The sequence below is a fragment of the Macaca thibetana genome, chromosome 6, assembly GCF_024542745.1.
Source record: "Macaca thibetana thibetana isolate TM-01 chromosome 6, ASM2454274v1, whole genome shotgun sequence".
NCBI classification, from domain to species: Eukaryota; Metazoa; Chordata; class Mammalia; order Primates; family Cercopithecidae; genus Macaca; species Macaca thibetana.
Genome location: NC_065583.1, coordinates 4,794,091 through 4,806,244, shown reverse-complemented (window position 1 = coordinate 4,806,244; position 12,154 = coordinate 4,794,091). Strand labels below are relative to the sequence as shown.

The following is a 12,154-nucleotide window of genomic DNA, read 5'->3' as shown; positions in this document are numbered from 1 at the left end:
GCCCCATTCCCATCCAGCGCGTGACTCGGGGATGGGCGTTTGGGAGAGAGACAGGGCTGGCCTCAGGGGCTGATGGGAGAGCTGGGCTTGGCGTTGTGCACACACATGTGGCCGGGCTGGCTGACCCCGCCCTCCCTCCAGGGCCTCCCTTCTAAGGGGACCCCTCCTGGGAACAGGCCACCGAGGTGGGGGGCCCTCAGCATCCTCTGGCTTCCCTCAATTCATTAAGACCTGTAAATTTTCTCATTAATATACTTAAAGTTCGTTTTAAGGGGAACAAGCGCAGAGATAATTGATAATAAACCCTCAGTTAATGCCCTTGGTTTACTGTATGTAATTTATATCCACTGATAGCGTCTCTCACTCCCAATTACCCATTTAGCTGCGGCGATAACAGCAGTTCAATCAGACTGATCCCAACTTTTATATATTCCAGCCCGATAGCCATAAATACCCACACAGGGAGACTCGCGGGGCCCTCAGTGTTTTTTTATTAAGATTTAAATATTCATGCAATTATTAGTGATTTATTAAGAGCTAATGACCCCTTCAAGAGACTCTAAATCTTCACCCAAAGAGGCCCTGGCCCTCCCCTCCCCCCTTGTCCCTCTTCCCCTTTACCCTCCCCCGCCAAAACCAGAGAAATGGGCTGCCCTTCCACAGCCCAGATGGCATGGCAGCAGCGCCTGCGTTTCCATGGTGACAGCAGGCAGGTGGGGCGGAGGCCCAGGATGGAGGTCAGGCCCAGGGAGGGGCTGGGCTTCTTAAGAGCAGAGGCTCCTGCTGCCTTCCCACACCAGACCTGGGGGCAAGAGGAAGAGGAGGCACACAGCAGCCCCTCCAGGCCCCTGTTGATCAGCTGCCCAGCAGCCCCCACACTGCGGCCTCCTCCAGGCTGGTTTCCTAGAGCACCCCTCCCTGCCTCATTTTGGCTAGAGCACCCCTCCCTGCCTCATTTTGGCGTTAGCACCACCCGCCCCCTCCCTGCACCCAGATCCCTCTGCCTCTCAGCCTGGTCTGATATCCTTCAGGGAGCCTTGGGGAGGGGGTACCCCAGCTTCTCTCTCCCCTGCTACCCCAAAGCACAAGGAGGGTGGGTGTGCAGGGATCTGAGGCCCTGGGACTCAGGGCCCAGACAGGGCAGCGGTTCATCTGAGGCTGCACAGTGACGCTGAGGCCACCCCTGTGTCTTTCCTCCATGTTCCTCCAAGACCTTAGAGCACATTAAAGGGGCAGGAAAGATAATGAACAAACGAGGAAAACATGAAATCAATACCAGGAGAAAAAAGTACGGCTGCCATTAAGTGAAGTAAACAAGCTGGTAATTATTTGGACAGTGGGTAATTAAAACGGGGTGAGGGCTCATTACTGTCTCATCAGGGGTGTGATGGGAGCGGCCAGACACCCTATTCCCAGATGGAAGGTCGCAGCGGGGCCCAGACTCCTTCTCGCCCAAAATTGGAATAGGAAGGTGGGTGTCTCGGGGGTCTGCTCTCTGGAGTCCCGGCCCGGACCTGCCGGCGCTGCTGGCTGCAGGAGGCTTGAGCTGGCTCACCCAGGGGCAGGAGCTGAGGCTCAGACGATGGGCACACAAGGCGGGCAGCCACAGCCTGGGTCCTGCCCTTCTCGGGATTGCAGCTGCTCCCCTCTCAGCCTCTGGAAGGGACAGTGCCCTCAGGCCTCAGCTGAGAGGACACCTGGTGCTGACAAGTACATCCTGCTACCCACCCAGATGCCTGAGGCGATGGACAGCCGACCCCTCCGCCTCTGTCCAGCCCCAGGGGCCTTCTTTTGGGGGCTGTGATGAGGAGGATTCCCAGGAATGATGGGGTGCTGGCAAGAGCAGGAAGAGTCGGGCAGAGACTGGGAGGGCACAACAGGGACAGGGCTGGAGTGTGGGGCAGCGGGGATTCCCTTGCCTTGCTGTGACCCTGACTGGTAAAGTCGGAAGAGGCCTTGGACACTGTCCAGTCTGGCTTTGCCCTGCCGGCTTGTTTGCAGAGTGTTTAAAGTGTTTAAATTAGTTGTCAACATCTTTAAATGGGAGGTTTCACATAAAAATAGATTCTAGCTTCCCTTGAAAGAAAAAAAAAATCAGTGCAGGCAGGGCGCAGTGGCTCATGCCTGTAATCCCAGCACTTTGGGAGGCCAAGGCAGGTGGATCACTTGAGGTCAGGAGTTCAAGATCAGCCTGGCCAACATGGTGAAACCCCGTCTCTAATAAAAATACAAAAATTATCTGGGCATTGTGGCATGCGCCCGTAATCCTAGCTACTTGGGAGGCTGAGGCAGGAAAATCCCTTGAACCTGGAAGTGGAGGTTGCAGTGAGCCAAGATCACATCATTGCTCTCCAGCCTGGGCAACTGTGTCTCAAAAAATAAAAAAACGGTGCATCTCTCGTCTGGCCTGCCCCCTTGGATGGACACCGTCACTTTCCACTTTTCCCGGCCCCACCCAGCCCCTGAAGGCACTGAACTTGCCACCTCTCACTCAGTCCGACCTCTCCTGAGGTCCAGAGAGGAAGTGGCTTGCCCGAGGCCACGTGGCCAGGTGGAGGCAGAGTAGGGGCTGGGGACTCAACTTCCTGATGCCCGACTGAGGGCTGTGCCCCAGCCCCCAGCAAGTACACACCCTGGGCCAGTTGCCAGCAGGGACAGAGATGACACCCTACTGCCTGCTCTCGGAGCTTGTGGCAAGTTGAGGAGACATTTCAACTCCACCACCATCACTGGCCCCCGACTTGCCAGCCCCTGAGCTGGACACTGCTGAGAAGAGTTGGCTCCGAGCTGCTGCGTGTGCTGGAGGGTGCACAGGTTGACAGCGGAGGCAGGTGCCAGCCAGCCCTGCGTCAGCAGGATCTTGGGAGGCCGAGGAACAAGCCGTGCAGCCCATGTCCTCCAATCCCCGCCACGCCAGCCCAGAGGAGGCCACATCTTTAATTTTGAATGAACAGGGCTGAGTGCATTGGTAGTAGGCGGGGTGCCCTGTAGGTTTAGGAGGAAATCGGGGTGCGAGCCCTAACTTTAGTACATGCCCCTGGCTGAGCTGGCTGCAGGGTGTGGGTTGGTGACCAGGGATGGGATGCTGTGTTAGTTGTGTGGGGGTGTCAGGAGGGCCACCTTTCCCTGTGGCCACTGGGAACCATTGCAGGGGTTTGAAGTGTGGGATCCGATTATCTTTCTAGAAATAGCGAGGTGGAGGATGGCACTGAGCTAGGAGGTGGCCAAGGGAAGGCACACTGTGGGTGGTGGGGCCAAGGGTGGGGGCTGGATGAGTTAGGTGGCTTCGAGGCAGGAGAGGAGGGAGGCTCCCTGGGAGGAGGGGCCCTGCTGACTGCGAGAGGCAGAAGGAGAGTCAGGATGGCGCAGGCAGCGAGGGTGGGTGAGGAGCCTGGCTGGAGACCCCGGGGCAGGAGCTGGTGGGGGCCGCAGAAGCAGGGCTCAGGAGAGCGGAGCCTAGGGGACCGCTGGCAGCTTTGAGGAGCAGCTGCGTGTGCTGGCCTCTGCCGTCGCCCTGGGCTGGCGGGGCCCATGAGTGAGAGCTGGGTTTGTCCCTGGGTGACTGGGTTTTCCTGTGGGCCATCGTATGAGGAGGGGTCCAAGCGGGCTCATCTGCTGAGAATGGGAATCGAAGATTGGCTGGTGGCCTGTGGCTGCGGTCACCATCCTGGTGCGGGCAGTGGTGTATGTGCCCACGAATGTTAATGGACCGGGCTGCAGCAGGCATGATTCTGGAGGCTGTGCTCCCAGGACTTCCCAGTGGGGTTGGGGTCCCTGGGCCACCCCATGGGAGCATGGATGTGGGTCCCTCTTGGGCTGCATTGGCTGGTGCCTAGCACGGTGCCAGGACACGTTGCCAGATGAATGCTTCTGGTTGAGAGCCCGGGGAACTGTAGCCAGCCTGCCTGGGCAGGAATCCATCGCTCTCGACTTACTGTGCCTTTCCGTGCCTCAGTTTCTTCATTGGTAGTTCAAATTAGTTTCTTGCTTCTTAGAATTGTTGTGAGGGTTAAATGAGAATATCCTGTCAAGGTCACCGTGGTTGTCATCGCTGTGACTGTGTGGGTGCTGTGACGGCTGTGGTTGTGGGAGTCTCCCACCAGCCAAGTGCAGGCGACTGTGTGACCTCCCGAGTGCCACTGGGCTCTGGTCCCCACCTTGCACAACCTGAGCTGCTGCCACTCCTGGACCACCCCAGCCCCAGCTGTGGCTGGGCACACATTAAACCAGTGAGATATGAAATGCTGCCATATCTGGGACAGGGTCTTTAATTAAATTAATTGCCAGCAACATTGTAAAAATGCTGATGGGGTCATAAACGGCGTAGGCAACGCTGTTCATCATCCCCGCACCAGGGCCACACCTGGGCTGGGGGCGGGGCTGGCCATGACGGGCTGCAGCCTCTGAGGGAGCTCTGTGCACCCCCTCAGGTGGCCCCAGGAGAGGGGAGGGGAGCATGGCGGCAGGAGGCAGTGGGTGGGCAGGGGAACGTGCTCTTGGGAGGGGCTGCAGAGTGGCACTCCTAGTTGGGGCGGCTCCTGACTTTCCACCTGGCCTGTCTTGAGGGGCGTCTGTGGAACAGGTACACTGTCCTTACTCGGCCTGTGGGTGTGCCTGGGAAAGAACCCGGATGGAAATGGGGAGGGTGCCTCCAGAGCTGGCGAGGGTGGGGGCATCCTCCAGCCTCCTGGCCACTTAGAGTTACCTCCCTCTGTGGGCAGTCGGGCGATCGGCCCCGGCTCTGCCGTGGTTGCTGTGTGTCCTTGAGCTAGTCCTTCCCCTCTCTGAGCCCATTTCCTCATTAGAAAGACAGAAGGACCTACCCACCTGCCTGCCTCTGTCGTGTTCTCAGTGCCCTGCCGGCCACCCTCCCTTGGCCTCTTGCCTTTCGGGAGCTGTGCCAGGAATCTTTGTCTCTCTCAGCAGGGGCAGGCACAGGCCTTGGCAGCGCTCAGAGCCTGCCTAGTGCCCCTACTGCTTGTGAGGCAGCTGGGCCGGCCACCTGCCTCTGCCAGGTGAGAGGTGAGGGAGGCTTACACACACACACACCACACACGCAGAAACACACCACACAGAAACACACACACCACACACAGAAACACTGCACACAGAAACACACACATACCACAGAAACACACACACACACACCACACACGCAGAAACACACCACACAGAAACACACACATACACCACACAGAAACACACACACACACCACACACAGAAACACACACCACACGCAGAAACACACACACACACCACACACAGAAACACATACATACCACACACAGAAACACACACCACACACAGAAACACACACATACACCACACAGAAATACACACACACACCACACACAGAAACACACACACACCACACAGAAACACACACACACACCACACAGAAACATACACACACACACCACACAGAAACACACATACACACACCACACACAGAAACACACACACACCACACACACACATACACCACACAGAAATACACACACCACACACAGAAACACACACACACCACACAGAAACACACACACACACCACACAGAAACATACACACACACCCCACACAGAAGCACACACACACACAGAAACACACACACACACCACACACAGAAGCACACATGTACACGCATGCACGCGCGTACACACACACACACACACTACAGCTATCAAAGCACAGGCGCCGGCCAAGGATCCCAAGGCAGGAAAGCACCTTCCTTCCCCAGTTTTCCCTGGGCCGTGTGACCACATAATTACCCTGGATTCCATTCTATTTAATTGCAGCTTATTAAATTCTAACCAGCCAATTATCAGCCACAATTACAGCTTAATTCAGGGACACAATAGCTATTTTATCGTTTGTTAATCAAATGCTTATTTAGACCTCAGCTTTATTAACTATTTCTCTGGCCTGAGGCGAGGCCCCTCGGCAGGAAGGGGCCCCTGGGTGGGGCCCCAGGAGCCCGTCCCCCCATCACAGCACTCCCCCCGGGACTTTCTGAGTTCCCTTTGCGAGTGGGTTCAGGAACTTAGCGATGGCAACAGTGTCACACTAAGTGTGGGAAGGCCCAAGCCAGTTCACTCTGCATTTGGGACGTCTTGGCTCAGCTCCTACCCAGTGCTAGGCCCTGTGCCTGGTGCCGGCAAGACAGATGTGGTCTCTGCTGTTGTGACATGTTTTAGGGAAGAGTAACCAAGTACACAAACAAGGTGACTTCAGATGGTGGCAGGTGTGAGGAGGAAAACAGACTGGGAAAGGGGAGGGGGAGGAAGAGCACCTTCACACAGGCCAGGTCCTGGGTGATGGTGACTCTGCCAGAGCGGAGATGGGAGGGGTTAGAGCAGGCAGCTGTGGGAAGATCGGGGGCAGCGTGTGCGGGCAGGGCAAGGGCAAAGGCCCTACGGTGGGGTGAGTGCAGAGGGTTTGAGAACGGATACAGGAGCCCTACCCCACACCTGGCCCCGGCCATTTGGCTAAAGTCCTTGGTGGGTTGTACGACCTTAGGCAAGGCCTGAGCCTCACGTTCTTGTCTGTACGACCAGAGGCAGGAAGAAGGAGCCTGCGAGCAGTGGCCGGGGTGGAGGACATGCCTGGTCTGCAGCAGCTGGCGGGCAAGGGGCCGGTGGTGCGCCTGAGCAGCATAGTCGTCCTCTGATCTGGGAGCGGTGCTGCCCCCGCCCTGCCTCACTTTGTTCTTTGTGGTTCAGCCTGTCTGCATTCCTCCTCGTGATGCTCGTGTCTGTCCTTGTGACCAGGCCCCTGGAGCCCACTGGGGAAGAGGGTGACTTTCCCCCGATCTCGGGGAGGTGGCTGCTGCTTCAGTGACACCTTCATGCACACGTTACTATGGAAACCAGAGTGCCGTGCATGCCTGTGTGCGAGCGTAGGTCGGGGGAGCAGCCCTCCCTTCCCAGGAGCACTGAGAGGGGCTCTCACCCCCATCCGGTCACCTCCACGTCCAGCACCCTCCTAGACAGGAGACACCGCCCTCTCCCCACCTTCGTGCGTTCACCACACGCTGGGCATGGGCCCTGGGACGCTGGCGCAGACCTGTCCCTGCCCTCCAGGGAGTCCTGTGCTATTGGGGGTGACTGCCTGGGAGACAGAGGATGGACGGAGGGATGGACCAAGCGGACTGGAAGTGGAAGAAGAGAAGCAAGTCCCGGGGTGGACTGCATTCCCAACCCACCTCATCCTCTATTTGCCCGTTTCACAAATGAGAACAATGAGGCTCTAGAAATAGGCGGTTCACACAAGGGGGCTGCAGTGGGGTCCCATAAGGTCAGGGAAGCAGCTGGCCGGCTGTACAGAGGGTTTCTATGTTTTGGCTTTGAAAGAATTCAGGGGCGTGCACCCCAGCTTGCTGCTGGCTGGGTGGTACCCCATTGTTACCTCCAGGCAGGTTCATACCTGAGTTGCCGCCTGGACCCTCATGGCTCTTACTGTGCCACCCAGATCTGTAGTCTCTGGTAGAGACTGGAACCCAGATCACGGGACCTGCCACTCCCGCCTCGCACTCCTCACCAGAGGTGCTGTCTCTCTCCCCCCCTCTCTCTCAGCAAGTGCAGAATGTGTCCCTGCTTCTCAGAGCCTCCTAGTGAAGCTCCCTCTTCACAGAATTGTGTATGTTTAAAAAATAAAGCCGGGCGCGGTGGCTCAAGCCTGTAATCCCAGCACTTTGGGAGGCCAAGACGGGCGGATCACGAGGTCAGGAGATCGAGACCATCCTGGCTAATATGGTGAAACCCCGTCTCTACTAAAAATACAAAAAACTAGCCGGGCGAGGTGGTGGGCGCCTGTAGTCCCAGCTACTCGGGAGGCTGAGGCAGGAGAATGGCGTAAACCCGGGAGGCGGAGCTTGCAGTGAGCTGAGATCCGGCCACTGCACTCCAGCCTGGGCGGCAGAGCGAGACTCCGTCTCAAAAAAATAAATAAATAAAAAATAAAAATAAAAATTAAAAAAATAAAAAAATAAAAACTCAGCCAGGCACGGTGGCTCACGCCTGTAATCCCAGCACTTTGGGAGGCCGAGGTGGGCGGATCACGAGGTCAGGAGATCGAGACCATCCTGGCTAACACGGTGAAACCCCGTCTCTACTAAAAATACAAAAAATTAGCCCGGCGAGGTGGCGGGCGCCCATCGTCCCAGTTACTCAGGAGGCTGAGGCAGGAGAATGGCGTGAACCCGGGAGGCGGAGCTTGCAGTGAGCTGAGATCCGGCCACTGCACTCCAGCCTGGGCAACAGAGCGAGACTCTGTCTCAAAAATAAATAAATAAATACATACATACATACATACATACATACATACATACATAAATGTAAAAAATAAAAGTGAAAACTCATGCCGCCATCTCAGGCCGCAGGGATGCAGGTGGCAGGGAGTGCTCAGCCCCACTCACCTGCGTGTCTACAAGCCCGCCTGAGCCACACTGGGCTCCTGCACCCCCTGCCCCTGCCACTGTGCCCAGTGGCTCCCTGACCCCTCTGCTTCCCCAGAGTCCAGCACTGGCATTTGAAGAACCTGGTTCCCTTCCCGTTGAACTGATGGGTTCACTGGTTGACTGGAAGGTGAGCAGAGCCGGCTCCCAGCCAGATTTGAGTTTCCTCCTCCACTTCTAGCCCTTCGATCCTGGGCTCTTGTCCCATTGCTGGGAATGACGTTCAACATGCATCCCACAAAAAGCCTCTGGCTGTGTGTCAGGCCTGGCCAGGCTGCGGGGATGGGCGGCCCCTGCCCTCAAGGCCCTGGCAATTTATATGGGAAGACACACGCAGAAATGGTGACAATATGATATTCTAGGCACAGGGTGACTTCAGTCAGGGACTGTGGGAGCTCGGACGGGGGTTAGGGCAGGCTTCCTGGAGGAGGGAGTGTTTGAGCAGGCCTTGAAGGACGAGTAGTGGCCACCCAGGCAGACAGCAGATGGGCAGGGGGACCAATGAGATGGAAAGATCCTGACTCCAACTGGCTTCAGCCAAAAAAAGGAATGTACCGGCTCATGCTCTGGGGATCCAGAGCTAGCCCTGCCTCCAGGCCCATGGACCCTGAGGCCCCTGATGCTGGCAGGAGGAGCTGGCCTCTCCCTTGCACTGGTTGTCTCCACTCTTCACGCTCTTGCTTCAGAGCCTGTGAATGGCTTGCCTTTCCCCTCGGCCTCACCAGGGCCTACAATGCCTGAAGGACTGGCCCTTCCCTGTTGGGGCCCCCGGCAACTCCACGGCTCCAGGCTCAGCACAGGGAGAGGGCCTCCCTTCCTAAAAGCCCAACAAAGATGCTGGAATCCCGTCTATTGGATGGGGCGGCCTGCAAGTCCTTCTGGGAACCACTCGTGGGGATGGGAGAGGGGGAGCGTGCCCACCTGTGGGGCCAGAGATGGGGTCAGTCCCTGGAGCACGTGGTCTGCATGGTGGGAGGAGTTGAGAGGAAGGCATTCTTTAAAGAAAATCAGGCACTGTTAGCCAAAAAGTGAGAGGGAGGCAGAACCTGGGACAGAACGGGCAGAAGCCCTGAGAATTGCACATGGTGAAGACACTGCCGGGTGTGGAGGGATCCCTAGAGGCAAGGCCAGCAGGGTCTCAAATGCCAGCCAGAGGCACGAGTGGCACGTCACCCTGTGGCACTCCCCATGCCCGGACATCCGAGCACCTGTGGAGCGGGGACCCCAGGCCCTGGTGGACCTACTGGGGTCAAACCTCTGTGGGGAGGCTGCCCAGGGGCTCCCCAAGGCCTGCTGGGCACCAGCATCCAGGGCTCAGGGGTGCAGTGCTGGCTGCTGTGCCCCAGCCTCCTCCTCTACCCCGTTTCACATCCAGAACAGCTCTCAGGGAAGTAGAGGAAGGGGCTGCCGCCCTGGCCCCTGGCTGTGTTCCTCAACCACGCTGTGTGGCCTGCGGGGCGGGTGGAGGGAATGGCAGCCGGCCCGGGGAAGTAGCACCCACCTCTCCCAGCTGAGTGAGACTGAGGGACGCCCTGCTCCACCCCTCCCCTGCCCCCAGGGATGGAGGCCTTCCTCACTATATATGGGTTCATTAATAGCTTGATTAATCACACCTCATATTTTCTGGTGCTTTTAAAAATACAACATTTGAAAGCACTTTCCTACCCCGCTTGGGCCTCAGATTCCAGGCGAGTCTTATCTCCCAGACTACAGGGAGGAAACGGACTCAGCCTCTAAGAGCAGCGCATGCCAGGGGGTGGCTGGGGGCAGCCTGGAGCGAGGGGCTTCTCCCTGGCCGCCACTCCGCCTGTGGGCTGCTCTGCCCTCTCTCTGGGTCTCTCCACAGACCAGGAGTGAAACTCTAGTGGGAAAAAGCGGTGGTCATTCAGTCATGCCACAAACCCTCCATCAGCATCCTGGTCAGACCTGGGCTTCTGCCTCCAGGGAGTTTATGGTCTAACAAGGGAGGCGGGGTAGAAACTCCCCCTGGTCCTGAAGTGGCATTAACCCAGATGGAGGCTCAGCGGATGGAGGGGGTGCTTGGGTGAGTGACAAAGAGTGTGGATCCAGAAAGGCCTCCAGGAGGAGGCAACAACTTTGCTGACATTTCCCTGGTGGACCAGGTGGAGCAGGTCCACCACAGTCCACGCCACTGGATGCCCACAGCAGCCTCCCCACCTCCCCTCTGCCCAGTGCCACCCCTCCCCTTCCAGTCCTCACACAGGGGAAGCGCACCACGTCCCTCACATGACCCCCAAAGGCTTCCCATGGCCCTGGCAATGAAACCCCAACTCCTGACCCAAACCTAAAGGCCCCTGGGGTCCAGCCCCTGCTTCCTCTCTGACCGAATGCATCTCGCCCTCACTCCCTCTGCCCAGGCCACACTGGCCTCCCCGCTATCCTCAAACAAGCCCAGCTGCCTCCTGCCTTAGGGTGTCCCCCATTCCCTTTTCCAAGCACACTCTGCAGCCTGGCCTTGGTGTTCAGGGCGCTCTCAGATGGCACCTGTCTGAGCCCCGCGCCCTCGAGAGCCCTCTGACCCGCCCCTCTCTGAAAGTCCGCCCCTTCCACCTTCTCCGTAACCTCATGTGTCTGCCGCACTTGGCTTTTGTTTTGCTTTGTTTCCCCGACTTGAAAGCTTCAGAGAGGGGGGCTGTGTTGTCTTCCTTGCGCTGGATCCCGGTGGCCGGAACAGTTCCTGGCTCACAGCAGGCGTTCAATAAGTATTTGTCAAATGAATGAATATGTTTCAGGTCATGGGAGAAGGTGGCATCCATCCCAGGCTCAGTTCCATCCAAGGCTCCTTGCCCAGGGGTCTCTTGCCTCCCATTGTCACTGGCCCTGGGGCCTCATCTGCTTCCCTTTTTTGTAGTTGCCACCCCCCTTAGCCCCCAGCCTCCCTACACACACACGCGCGCGCGCACACACACACACACGCGCACCACACACACATGCACACACACACGCGCACACACGCGCACAAACACGTGCACACACACGCGTGCACGCACACACACACGCACACACAGACACGCACACACACACACGCGCGCGCCACACACGCATGCACACACGTGCACACACACACGCACACACACGCGCACAAACGCGCGCACACACACGCGTGCACGCAGACACACACATGCGCGCCACACACACATGCACACACACGCACACACATGCCTTGCCCCTCCTCCTTGCTATTCCTGTGAAGATGTGGGGCGTGGGGGTTGTCCAGTTTGCTGCTCCCACCCTTGCCGAGCAGGGCACCAGCTCCAGCTCACGTGGGCCGCCAGGAGGGCCCCGGGGTTCACTGCGAATCGGGTTCCACTTAAGGGCTTGAGCCGTCCACCCAGCCCTGTCTGACCAAGTCCTATAGTTCCTGGGGATCAAGTATCCTCAGGAATCTGCTAGTCGGTGAATGAGGTCTTCTAACTTAATTCCAAGCAGCCGGGCCAGGTCACGCCCTGTGCCAATGGGAAAGCTTTGACGTGGCGGAAGGAGCCTTTGGAAAACTAGGGGTGAGTGGGGTTTGGAAAGTGGGGGCCTGTGACGCTGGTGGGCCCATACCTGCCTGCTCTCCTGCAGGCCCACGAGCCACTGCAACCAAGGTGTGTCCGCCCTGGCAGTGTTCTCGCCCGCCTGTCCCTCCGTGGCCCCAGAGGCAGCAGTGGTAGGCGCTCCACCCCGACTCCCCAGTTGC

The 12,154-nt window shown here is 57.9% G+C and overlaps 1 protein-coding gene across 3 annotated transcripts in view; it reads left to right on the top strand.

The window, feature by feature from the left end:
* Positions 1 to 12,154, top strand: part of UNC5A (unc-5 netrin receptor A) — a 71,066-nt gene that overhangs the window by 39,357 nt on the left and 19,555 nt on the right. The window lies entirely within an intron of this gene.